The sequence below is a fragment of the Garra rufa genome, chromosome 6 (genome assembly GCF_049309525.1).
Source record: "Garra rufa chromosome 6, GarRuf1.0, whole genome shotgun sequence".
NCBI lineage: Eukaryota > Metazoa > Chordata > Actinopteri > Cypriniformes > Cyprinidae > Garra > Garra rufa.
The window spans coordinates 25,696,406-25,709,115 of record NC_133366.1 but is presented as its reverse complement, the minus strand read 5'-3'; positions in this window follow the sequence as shown (position 1 = coordinate 25,709,115).

Below are 12,710 nucleotides of genomic sequence, written 5' to 3'. Positions count from 1 at the left end.
TTCCATGACATTCAATTTATTGAGATGCACCTGTATATCTTTTGAAAAGAAATGATAATTTGTCTGTGTGGTGCATAACAAAATAAACTATTCTAGCATTAAAAGGTAGAACAAATACAGCTATAATCATAATAAAATAATAATAATAATACTAGTAGTCAGACCGGCCCATGGTATTTTCTTTTATAAACCAACCGGCCCCCCATTAAAGAAAAGAAAATTATGTGGCCCTCTCAGAAAAAAGTTTGGGGACCCCTGGTCTAAGGCAGTGGTTCCCAACCACGTTCCTGAAGGCCCCCCAACACTACACATTTTGCATCTCTCCTTTGTCTTTCACACCCATTTAAGGTCTTGGAGTCTCTACTAATGAAATGATGATCTGAATCAGGTGTGTTTGACTAAGGAGACATGGCAAACATGCAGTGTTGGGGAGCCTCCAGGAACGTAGTTGGGAACCACTGGTCTAAGGATTAGTCTATTTTTATTTTTTTAGTTGACCTACTACTTTAAATGAGCTACACAGTAATTTGAGGGGTTCATTTATATTTGGAACTTGTTTGCTTTATAAAGAAAGCCATACAATGTCAAAATACATGTTACGTAATAACATAAACCCATAGTGCCACTGTGCACTGGTGTAGAAGCTTTTGCGTTTGTCCATGCTCAGCGAGACAGACGGAGAGGGGGAGATGCCTTAGGCTGGCCACTGGCCATGTCCACAGTTTATGTAAAAACGAGCCACCTCTGCCTGACCGGAGCACTGAAAATCCATCCTGGGAACACTTTGATTGGTCAGGAGTGTGACTGTCACCTGACCGCCAGTAGGCAGAGTATAATAAGCAGGTCTGTAAGGAGGTCATCCTGCATTATTTGAGGCCGGTTTAAATAGCTGGGGTAAGAGCAAAATGATAGAGTTGGAGAGAGACAGAAATATATGGCTAGTAAAGATATGGAGAAGCAGAGTGATAAGGAAAGAGGCAATGGAGCTTTAGGAAAGAATGCAGGAGGGTGACAGTGATGTATAGGAAACAGAGCAGAGAGCAGAAACTAGGAAAGATGGCTCTTTTCAGACGTTCTCTTCCTCTATTCACTGCAATGCCGGAGGGGCAGAGTGTGTGGACTACATTCATCCACAATGTCAGTCTTTGTCAGGATTTTATCAACACTCAGGGATCCGGCCCTTACGTCGACCAGTAGAACACGCTCTTCCAAGAGACTCTTGGTATAGATGACCTCATTTCAAACATAAAAGCCTTTTTTATCCTCTTAGACTGTCAAGCCCTATTGGACAAGTGATTCTACTGTTTAATAATAAAAAAAGAACTCATCTGATAAGACTGGCAGTCCTTCATATTTTAAAACCGCCATTCAGACATGTCATTGCTAGGTTCTACCATGAAATGAAAGCTTTTAAAAAAAAGGTTAGAGAAAAGTGTCTTCTGTATCGCATATATCAAAATGAATTTCATAAGTTTCACATTTAGCATGTAAAGGGGTAGTCAGTTGAACAAATACAACAATTGTGGTGCATCCAAAAATAAAGCAGTTAACATGACTAAAATCACTATTACATCAACATTATTATTTTAGAATAAAATTTTAATGGTCAAATCTTAACATTTGAAATTCTTTTTTCATTGTGTTGTTTTTTGTTTTGTTTTGTTTTCCAGTGTAGTGTTTTGTTTTTGTTTTCCAATGCAATGTTTTTGGTTTTGTTCGGTTTTTCAGTGTAGTATTTTGTTTTCCAATGCAGTGTTTTGTTTAGTTTTTTTTTTCTCCAGTGCTGTTTTTTGTTTTGTTTTCCAATGTGGTGTTTTGTTTTTGTTCTCCAATGCCGTGTTTGTTTATCTAATGTGGTGTTTTTGTTGTTGTTTGTTTTGTTTGTTTGTTTTCCAATGATGTGTTTTTTTTTTGGTTATGTTCTCCGATGTGGTGTTTGTTTCTCTAATGTGTTTTTTGTTGTTGTTGTTGTTGTTGTTTGTTTGTTTTCCAATGATGTGTTTTGTTTATGCTTTCCAATGCAGTGTTTTTGTTTTGTTTTCCAATGCAGTGTTTTGTTTTTGTTCTCCAATGTGTTGTGTTGTGTTGCTTTGGTCTGTAATGTGGTGTTTTTTTGTTTGTTTTGTTTGTTTGTTTTCTAATGTGGTGTTTTGTTTTTGTTCTCCAATGCAGTTTTATTTGTTTTTGTTTGTTAGTTTATTTTCAGATGCAATGTTTTTTTTTCGTTCTCCAGTGCAGTGTTTTTTGTTTTGTTTTCCAATGCAGTGTTTTGTTTTTGTTGTCAAATGTGCTGTGTTGTTTTTTTTTTGTTTGTTTTGTTTTATTCTCCAATGTACTCTTTATTTTCAAATGTGGTGTTTTTTTTTTTTTTTTTCTAATGTGGTGTTTAAATTTTTTTGTTCTCCAATCATGTGTTTTTTTTCTCCAGTGCATTGTTTTTTTGTTTTGTTTTCCAATGCAGTGTTTTGTTTTTGTTATCCAATGCAGTGTTTTTTGTTTGTTTGTTTGTTTTGTTTTGTTCTTTTTTGCTTTGTTTTCCAACACAGTGCTTTGTTTTTTCACTGAATTTTAGACCCCACTTGGATTATCATCCAGAAGAAACAATGACCCAGACTGTTTGTGTTTTCTATTTTTTATTTTTTCGTTTACAATTCTGTTTTTGTGTTTTCTAGTGCTGTGTTTTGTTTTGATTTTGTTCTCCAGAGCTGTGCAGTTCTCCAGTGTGGTGTTTTTTTTCTTGTTTGTTTGTTTGTTTGTTTTTTTCCAATGTGGTATTTTGTTTTGTTTTTGTTCTCCACTGTGGTTTTGTTTTGTTTTTACAATGCACTCAATGAATTTTAGACTTTACTCGGAATAATCATCCAGATAGGAACAATGACATGTCTCCAATCTATCATTACCAGACTTGAATATAAAAGATTGCAAGCAAAAACTAGAGTTCACCAAGATTAGATTGCAACAACACTCAACTGATAGGATATTTTGTCCCTCAACATTGCATCTCAAGTGGAAAGCAAAGTTTCCTGCAATACTGAAGGAAAATAAATGCACACAGGCTTCTGCTTTTGAATGATCTGCCTTTGTATATGAAGAAAAGTAAAAATATTGCTCTGCAATTTTGCCGTAAGTGAAAAGTACCCAGAGAAATCAGACATGAGGTGGCAGCATCCTTTATTCATACAGGCTTGATGAGAGAATGAATTCTATTATAAATTCTATTACGACAGCAGGTGGTAGAACATAAATGACGGGGAAGAGACAAAAGAAAGAAAGGAAAAAACAAGATGCATTTAGATATGCTTGGATTGTACTACATTGATTCAAGCAAATTAGTTATTTTCCCTGCAAGGAGAAAGCGGGATGACTGTGAAGGTCAAGATGCGTTTTTTTATATAGTTTGAATTATAAATAACACACACCCATGTACACACATCTATATGATGCCATTTGATGTCTTTGGGCTTTATAATGTATAGGCCTGGATTTTGACAGATGAATGACTAACATGCATGTGGTTGGTATTAGCATACACATTCTCTCTCCATCTCTCTCTTTCACAGTTCTTTCCTCTTCCACTACATGACATAAAAGCCAAATAACTCCCTTTCTATCACCAGAGAGTCTGTCTGAGAGATGACACTTTAGCAGGAATGAAATCCAATGAGAAAATGCTCAGCCAGCAAGAGAGCTGGTGGTGCTCTTAAAAGTTCAGATTATATTTTTTCCACTGTACGTTTGGGTCTCCAAACCTGCCTTCTTTCCTGTACATGTGAGCTGGTCAGAAACCTACATGAACTGCTCCACTGGTTTATGCCTTATATCTTTTAGTTATTACACCCAGGACTAACAGTGTCTATGTCAGGGCCCACAGCTGTCTCTATGTAGGAGAAACTGGCAGGTGAAGGGCAACCCAGCAACCCACCTCTACAGTATCTGTAGTGGAGTCATGACAGTATACTGCAAAAAAAAAAAAAAAAAAAAGTAAATACAGTACACTGTAAAAAATAAAAAAATACAGTTTTAACTTAAATGTAAAAAAAAACATATTTCATTAACTGACATAGCGGTAATATACCAACCTGTTGAAGTTCTGCAATCCTTTACTACCAATACACTGATAACCACCAAAAGCAGTTGGTGAGAAAGTTATATAATGAACCAACGCTCATTAAAAGCAGCTTTTCCACAAGCTGAGAAGGGAAATACTAACGTATATATAGAAGATGCGCTGATAACAAAAACACTAAAAAGAAACAGTTATTTCATTGAAAAAAAAAAATTAAATAAAGCGAATCAAATGTGAAATGTTATGCATAGAATGTTTTGGGAATGCCAATTTATGTAATTTATGTTTTATTTTTCACTGTAAATTATATGTTCTGTTTTATTGTATTTTACTGTGAAATTAGATTAAATGTCCAATACAGTTTTTCACTGTATATAGGTGAACTTACCGTTAACCAATAGCATTTTCATTTTACTATTTTATATACATATATATATATATATATATATATATATATATTATACTGATGAATTTGTGAATTATAAATGTCATTATAATCTTTTTTAGTTTCATATAATTTTAACTTTAATTTTTTTGGACTTTTCTTTAGTTATTTCCAAGATCTTCATACTATTATTTATTTTATGTAAATATATATAAATAAATATGTATTTTTTGTTTAGATATTTTATTTAACACACGCAAAAAAAAAGGAAACAGTAAATATATACACTACTGTTCAAAAGTTTGGGATCAGTAAGATTTTTAAAGGGGTCATCGGGTGCAAAACTAACTTTTACATGTTGTTTGCACATTAATGTGTGTTGGTAGTTTGTGTACACAACCACCCTACAATGATAAAACTCCACCCAGTGGTATTTTTTTAATCTTTAAAAGTAAGACCCCCTTATTAAAATCAGTTCATTCTTATGGTGCGTTCACACTGGCACGTAGCGAGCGGGGCGAAGCGAGCGTTTTCAATTCATTCATATGGAAGTTGCGCGTAAACGGTCGCGTGGTGCATTTTGGGATTGGAAGCGGCGCGGAGAAAGCGTTCAGAGCAGCTGAGAGCGTCAAAAGGTTGGGCATTCCTCAACTTTATGCAAATTTTGAGCGCAAAACGCCGGCGACAACCAATCGCTGTGAAGAGTAGGCAAGGCAAGATTATGACGCGTGTTTCTGAAACTGGTGGATTACTGAGCTGAAATCACATATTATTGAAAAAGTCAAGCAAAAGTAAATGTACTTTGCATGTTTTCATTATATGCTACAGTTTAGTTTTCGAACCGCCGTTAAAAGAAGACAATGGAACATAAATAGGGTGTGAACATTGTTTTTCAGAGGTGTGCTCAGCCCTAAATTAGACACTCCCCAAAGCAGTGGCATTGTAGCGTTGCTAGCGGCACTGAGCGTGGATTTGACGCTGTAGTGTGAACGCACCGTTACTGTGCGTTCACACCTCCGCCGGTGAGAGCGTCAAAGTGGCCGGAAGTCATTCATTTTCAATGTGAGCCGGCGGCGAGAAGTGGCGAGAGCGGCGCGGTGCGGCGCGTTTTGGGCGGTGTGGGCGTCGGGGAGAGTTGAAGTCAGGTCAACTTTATGGTAATGAGCTATGACACGGCTCGGCGGCAACCAATCGGAATGTAGAAGTTCACCGCTGAGAGGTTTCCAAAGAACGCAGTCGTGTAAACTTGGTTCCAGCCACATTAGTTCCCAAGGAAAATGGAGAAGTTAATTATTGCTGTGGCGGGTTTCCCCATAATCTACGATGTGTCCCTGTTTTTAAGTTTGCACTTAACCATGAACACAAAACCCACACTATACAAATGGCTTTTAATTGGTTTATTTCGTTAGCAAACATGTAACTACAATTAAATTCAATGTCTTATTTTCATGTTTAAAATATTTAATGAGGTTAACTAACTTACACCCTACTTGTTGTCACTCTGCACAAGATCAAAATGCTTGTTTGCTTTGCGGCCGCTTTAAATACAAGACCAAGCGTTCGATCGTCAGAGCGTCAAGGAATCTTTCTACAGCCTTGCTTGCAAGGCGGCCAGAGCGAATTTTGACGCTCTCACCGGCGGCGGTGTGAACGCACAGTTCGCTTCTTGTCGTTGTGACGAAATACATTTGATTGACATGAGCGCCTTACCTTAGCCCCGCCCTCACCGAGCTGAAACTGTCTGAATAAGATCCTCACTGTGTCGACTCAGGTACAGAGGAAGACTCTAATTGAGCGATTGAGGTGTTCTGTTGTTGGATGTAATAATGAACAGAGCAGTAGTCATTTACTACCGACATCTGAGCCGCTGAAGACGCAGAGGTTTAACGTTACTTTCGTTTTTAAATGGAAAGCGCCAATCCCGATCTACATTGCATCTATCTTTGTGTGAATCGTTCCTGATGCAGCTTCACCCACAGTAGAAGCGAGTATAAGGGTTTTTTTTTATGCATCTTTGCAAATGGCCTTTCTTAATAATGTGCTTGTTTGCAGGTTTCGCTGATAGACACGGCTAAATGCAGCTAAACACGGCTAAAGTAAACATAATCCTAGAGAGGGGCGGGGCGAACAGAGCTTGTGGCATTTAAAGGGGCCATGTCCTAAAATGAGCTGATTTTGACAAGGTAAAAGGGTGTTTTTTTACACTACTACTGAGAATTTTTAATCAAAGTACATTAGAGACTTTTCATTAAGACCCTAAAGAATCACATGAACTTATGGAAAATGGGCATCTGATGACCCCTTTAATGTTTTTTCAAAGAAGTCTCTTGAACAGTATAGTGTATATTGTTACACAAGATTTATATTTTAAATGAATGCTGTTCTTTTTTAACGTTTTAAAAAAGTATCACAGGATTAAAAATAAATAAATAAAAAGCTGTTTCCAACATTGACAATAAATCACATATTAGAATGATTTTTGAAATTCAGCTTTGCATCACATAAATAAATTATATTTTAAAGTATATTAAAATACCATTAACCATTATTTTAAATTCCAATAATATTGTTTTTCTGTATTTTTGATCAAATAAATGCAACCTTGATGAGCGTTCTTTTAAAAAAAGAAACAAAGTTAAAATCTTACAGATCACAAACTTTCCTGTGATGGCAAAGCTAGATTTTCAGCTTTTACTCCAGTCTTCAGTGTCACATGATCCTTCAGAAATCATTTTAATATGCTAATTTGATAAACATGTCTTATTAATATTCATTCATATTCCTGCTTCTTATTTTTGTAGAAACCACGATACAATTATTTCAGAACATTTTTTCTGTTATAAATGTTTTTGCTACTTTATCAATTTAATGTGTAAATATAAAAGTATGAATTTCATTTAAAAACTTGCTGACCCCAAACTTTTTAATACTTATATTATTCTGTAAACAGTTTGTCCTTTTTTCAGCATGCCTTTGCATATCATTCTGGAAGGTTATTTAGAACGTATTTATAGAAAAGAAAAGTAAACTCTTAGATTTAACTCGAATTGTTTAGGTTTGTATTTGGCAGAAATAACTTATTGTAGGCATTTCTTATAATTGTCACAATCTCAGTAGGAGAAACCTTGCCCATTCCTCCATGTTCACTCCTCCATCCTTTAACTTTAAAATTCTCAAGCATACTTTTCTATGGCAAGTTTGCTGTTCATGGGAGTTTTTAGTGTGGTTTACTAAGCTTTTAATAGCACTATTATAAATGCTTTTTTAAAACAACAACAACAACCCTTTTTAAAGTTTTAAGTGATATTATGTGTTTACATGCTGTGTTACAAATGACTATTTCCTTACTTTCTTTACTTTACTTTGTTCCCAGCAGTGTTCGTCCTCCCATAGAATTATGCAGATTTGTGAGTCTGCCCAATTGGTCAAGCATTTTTCCTTGTGACTATTCAAAATGTATTTGTTCCTCTCTATCATCCGCATTTGTTCTATTGTCCCGCTACCTAGCTCAGGAGGGGGTTGGGGCAGGTCGATTCCTCTGTTGCTGTTGGGTCTTGTTGCCTGCTGAGATATCAATAGATTTTCGACCATGGGAGAGTGTTGTTGAACAGCGCTGGCAAACTGTCTCGGCTTTTAAAACAGAAGTCCTTCTTGCTGACAGCCACTTTACAAGTGTGTGTGCAGCCGCACTACCTGCTGCTATCAAACGGATATTGAACTGAGCCTATTCATGCGGTACTCTTATTTATATGTTTCCGTTAATAGCACTGATAAAGGACATTAGTATCTTGGACTGAAATCAATTTTTTTTTTGGTCGTCATCAAAGCCACAGTACACATTGTGTTTCACAAAGGGAATATCTTGATGAAGTGGATTTGTTTTCCAAGCAGAATGCTTTATTTGAAAATCTTTGATGGCCAGGCTTTATGAGCAAATAAACACTGTGTATTTGGTTGTTAGCATGATTGTGTGTATGTGAGCAAGAGTGATGTCAAGGCTAATGAGTGGGGGTGTGTTACGAATATATATCAGCACTCATGCTTGAGAAAGGAATTTAAACTAGCCTGTTAATCAGTGTCATGAAGAAGAGAGCAGGAAGCGGATGAGGAAAGATGATGGCCGGACATAGAGACACACACACCTGCACACAGTCAAATTATTAATTGATGCCATTTAGGGTTCAAAAGTCATAAATACTACTTTTCTTTTTTTCTTTTTCTTTTTTTCTGTCAATCACTAATATGCACACATCATAAAACTAAAATTATTCAGAATTTCTGGAAACATTTGCATCACTGTTTGCAAATATATCACACATGGCCAAGCAAGCCCAAGGCTACAATTACACCCCATTTGGATGTGGTCTTGGCAGTGTAAATGCTTGGAATCGCCTGGAATAAATGAGTTAAAGGGTAAAATGGACAATTTCCTCTCACTATGCGAGGATGTAACCAATGTATTATTTTAAATTCTTTATAAAAAATATCCCTGCAGGAATAGAATTTTAGAGAAAAACCTACAGGCTAGTGTAAAGGAATAGTGCTGAGTTGAGTTGCTGTCCAAGGTGCTGAAACAGCGCTTTGTGAATGATGATCTTCTGGCTCTGTCCAAATGCTGATCAAACTAACATTGCACTCCACCAAATGACCATTGGAGTTTTAGTCAGTGTAATTTCAAAGTTTCAATGTAGTTGTATCTGAGCCTGTAACAATATCAAACCTTCACTACATGATTATCATATGTTGAAGCCAAAAATTAAGTACTTGTAATTAGAATGAATTACATTTTAAAATACTTGTAATCAGACTACAGTTACATATACTATATATATATATATATTATATATATATAATATATATATATATATATATATATATATATATATATATATATATATCGCTCTCGAGCGCTCTCACCACGGCCAGATCTTCTGGAATTTACCGCTGGCTCTGATGTCTCTGTAGTGGTTACACATGACATGTAATTCGTAATCTAACGGGCAGTATTTGGTCTCACTCATTAATCTATTATTTGTTCCAGAGAAGAAGATAGTTCATGTAGCATGTTTATGTAAATACAATGCTGAATGCTGCCTTTACTCTTGACTGAATTGCCTAACTTTTTAATGCCTGTTTTTGTTGTTGTTGTTTATTAAATATTATTACTCAATAAATACAAATGTAAATAAATTATGTTTTAAATAATGTATTTAAAAATAGTACTTAGTATTGAGTAACGTGCGTGTATTCGTGATGGTGATTTTAGTTAACGTTACATTGTTCGGCCTTTAGATGGCGACAAGAGACCGTGTTATGAGTGAGCAGTTAATAGTGACTTTGGGACTTTTAAACTGAAGTTAAGCGGAAGTTATTTTTAGCTTTACAACAGCTTGCTACAGCGAATAAATGCACTGAGCAGCAAAATCACCCTTGATAGATGAACTTAACGCTTTCTTCAGTAAACATTCAAACTAATGTCATATCATCATGAATATGAACAATGAATGCTCTATCAGATGCAGGTACGTTAACCACTCGCTCAGTCTATCTCTCTCTCATAATACTCAAGCATGATACAGTGAGGTTTTAATACAGTAATACAATAGGCTTTCAATGAAGCAACTCAACATTCCTTCGTTACTAGGGGTGGCACGGTTCACAAAACCCACGGTTCGGTTCGTATCACGGTTTTAGGTCACGGTTTTCGGTTCTGTACGGTTCTTTTTTTTTTTTTTTTTTTTTATCTTTAACACTCCAGAAATTTACTTTGGCATATGATATGTAGCTTAATTATCCACAATTTAGGATACATTATTAAAAAAAAAAATGTTATATCATGTAAACATTCACAAACTGAATTGGACTTGACTTTAAGCACATTATTGGGACCATCTCTGAGGAAAGCTAGGGGAGATTTTGATACAGCAAGAGAGAAGACATTGATGACATGCTTTTCATTTATTTGGCAAAAACAGGAGAATGTGTATTGCTATCTCTACAGGAATTCATGTGCCTTTTTAGCACATAAAGATTGAACTGAAGAATTAACTTGCATTTATCAAACTGCCAACTTCAGTGTAGCTCTTACAAAAATTGTATCTTTTAAAAGAAAAAGAGAGGAAATCTTTAAGCTCTGTCCTTTAAACAAGTGATTGGTTGGTTCATGTCACATGACCTGCCGTGCGTTTGCGAAAAGTCGAGATGTTTCAAAGTCCCTTTAAGGGTATTCTGTCTTTGGATGTTTTTATCTCGATGCGGCGTGGCATGGAGGCAATCAGCCTGTGGCACTGCTGAGGTGTTATGGAGGCCCAGGATGCTTCGATAGCGGCCTTAAGCTCATCCAGAGTGTTGGGTCTTGTGTCTCTCAACTTTCTCTTCACAATATCCCACATATTCTCTATGGGGTTCAGGTCAGGAGAGTTGGCAGGCCAATTGAGCACAGTAATACCATGGTCAGTAAACCATTTACCAGTGGTTTTGGCACTGTGAGCAGGTGCCAGGTCGTGCTGAAAAATGAAATCTTCATCTCCATAAAGCTTTTCAGCAGATGGAAGCATGAAGTGCTCCAAAATCTCCTGATAGCTAGCTGCATTGACCCTGCCCTTGATAAAACACAGTGGACCAACACCAGCAGCTGACATGGCACCCCAGACCATCACTGACTGTGGGTACATAGAAGGCAGCATAGATGTATTTCTCCCACAATCAAAAAAAAAAAAAAAAAAAAAAAAAAAAAAAAAAAAATAAAGATGGCGTAAATTGTGATTGGTAGTCAGTTTGTGTGTAAATGTATGTTTCTGACCAACTTTTAGCACTTTTTATGTTATTTCTAGGGAGAAATCAGTGTTATAGTAATTAAATATTTGCTCACTTATCACCAATGCTCGTTATATGTTGCTGTAGATCATTAAACCATTACACTGCCTCCAAAGCCTGTCTGAAATCAGTTTTGTGAGGTGCCTTTGTGCAAAAACGATGCCTGCAAAGTCATTGCCAGATAAGGCAGCGAGGCAACAAGTCAGCTGCCTAGGTTTTTGGATTCAACCTATCTCTTAGGTGTTTTCAATCAACGGGATGACTATCAGGTGTCAGTGCATGCCCTGTTTTATTTCGAAGAACAGGGATCTCTCAAAGTCAGATAATGTTTGTGGAAATGTATCATGGCACAAACAAAAGAGATCTCAGAGGACCTCAGAAAAAGAGTTGTTGTTGCTCATCAGTCTAGAAAATGTTAGAAAACTCTAAATAGTTTGGACTCAACAAATCCACAGTCATACAGATTGTGTACAAATGGAGAACATTCAAAACCACTTTTACCCTCCCAGGAGTGGTCGACCAACAAAGGTCACTCTACAAACAAGACTTGTAAAAGTCTGTGAGGTTGCAAAGGAACCCAGGGTAACTTCTAAGCAATTAAAGACCTTTCTCACATTGGCGAATGTTAATGTTTATGAGTCCACCATCAGGAGAACACCAAACAACCACTGTGTGCATGGCAAAGCTGCAAGGAGAAAGACACTGCTCTCCAAAAAGAACATTACTGCCCATCTGCAGTATGTGGAAAACCAGAGGGCTATTGGAGAAGTGTTTTGTGGACAGATGAGACCAAAATAGAACTTTTTTGGTTTAAATGAGAAGCATTATGTTTGGAGAACATCTGTGATACATGGTGGTGGTAATATCATGGTTTGGGCCTGTGTTGCTGCATCAGGGCCAGGACGGCTTGCTATCATTGATGGAACAATTCTGAATTATACCAGCAAATTCTAAAGGAAAATGTCAGGACATCTGTCCAAGAACTGAATTTCAAGAGAAAGTGGATCATACAGCAAGACAATGCAAGACAAAAGTTAAAGACGGACAAAACAGATTTTACGTCCGAACAGATTGCATTATTTTATGTATAATCATTTTACTGTATTAATTTTCATGAATCATAGTTTTCATTGTTGTGATTATTATTTTAAATTTTTATGATTTTTATGCTATTATAATTTTAATTCCTTCTATGTGCAGCACTTTGAATTACAATTGTGTATGAAATGTGCTATATAAATAAACTTGCCTTGCCAAAGTTAATGCTTTGGAATGACCAAGCCAAAGTCTGAAACTTTAACCAATTGTAATGTTGTGAAAGGAGCTGAAGCTGAAGTTCTGTACGGAGGAATGGGCTAAAATTCCTACTTAAACTCTGCAGGACACCGGCCCTCCAGGGCTGAGTTTGGGTACCCCTGATTTAGACCAATAGATCATTTTGTG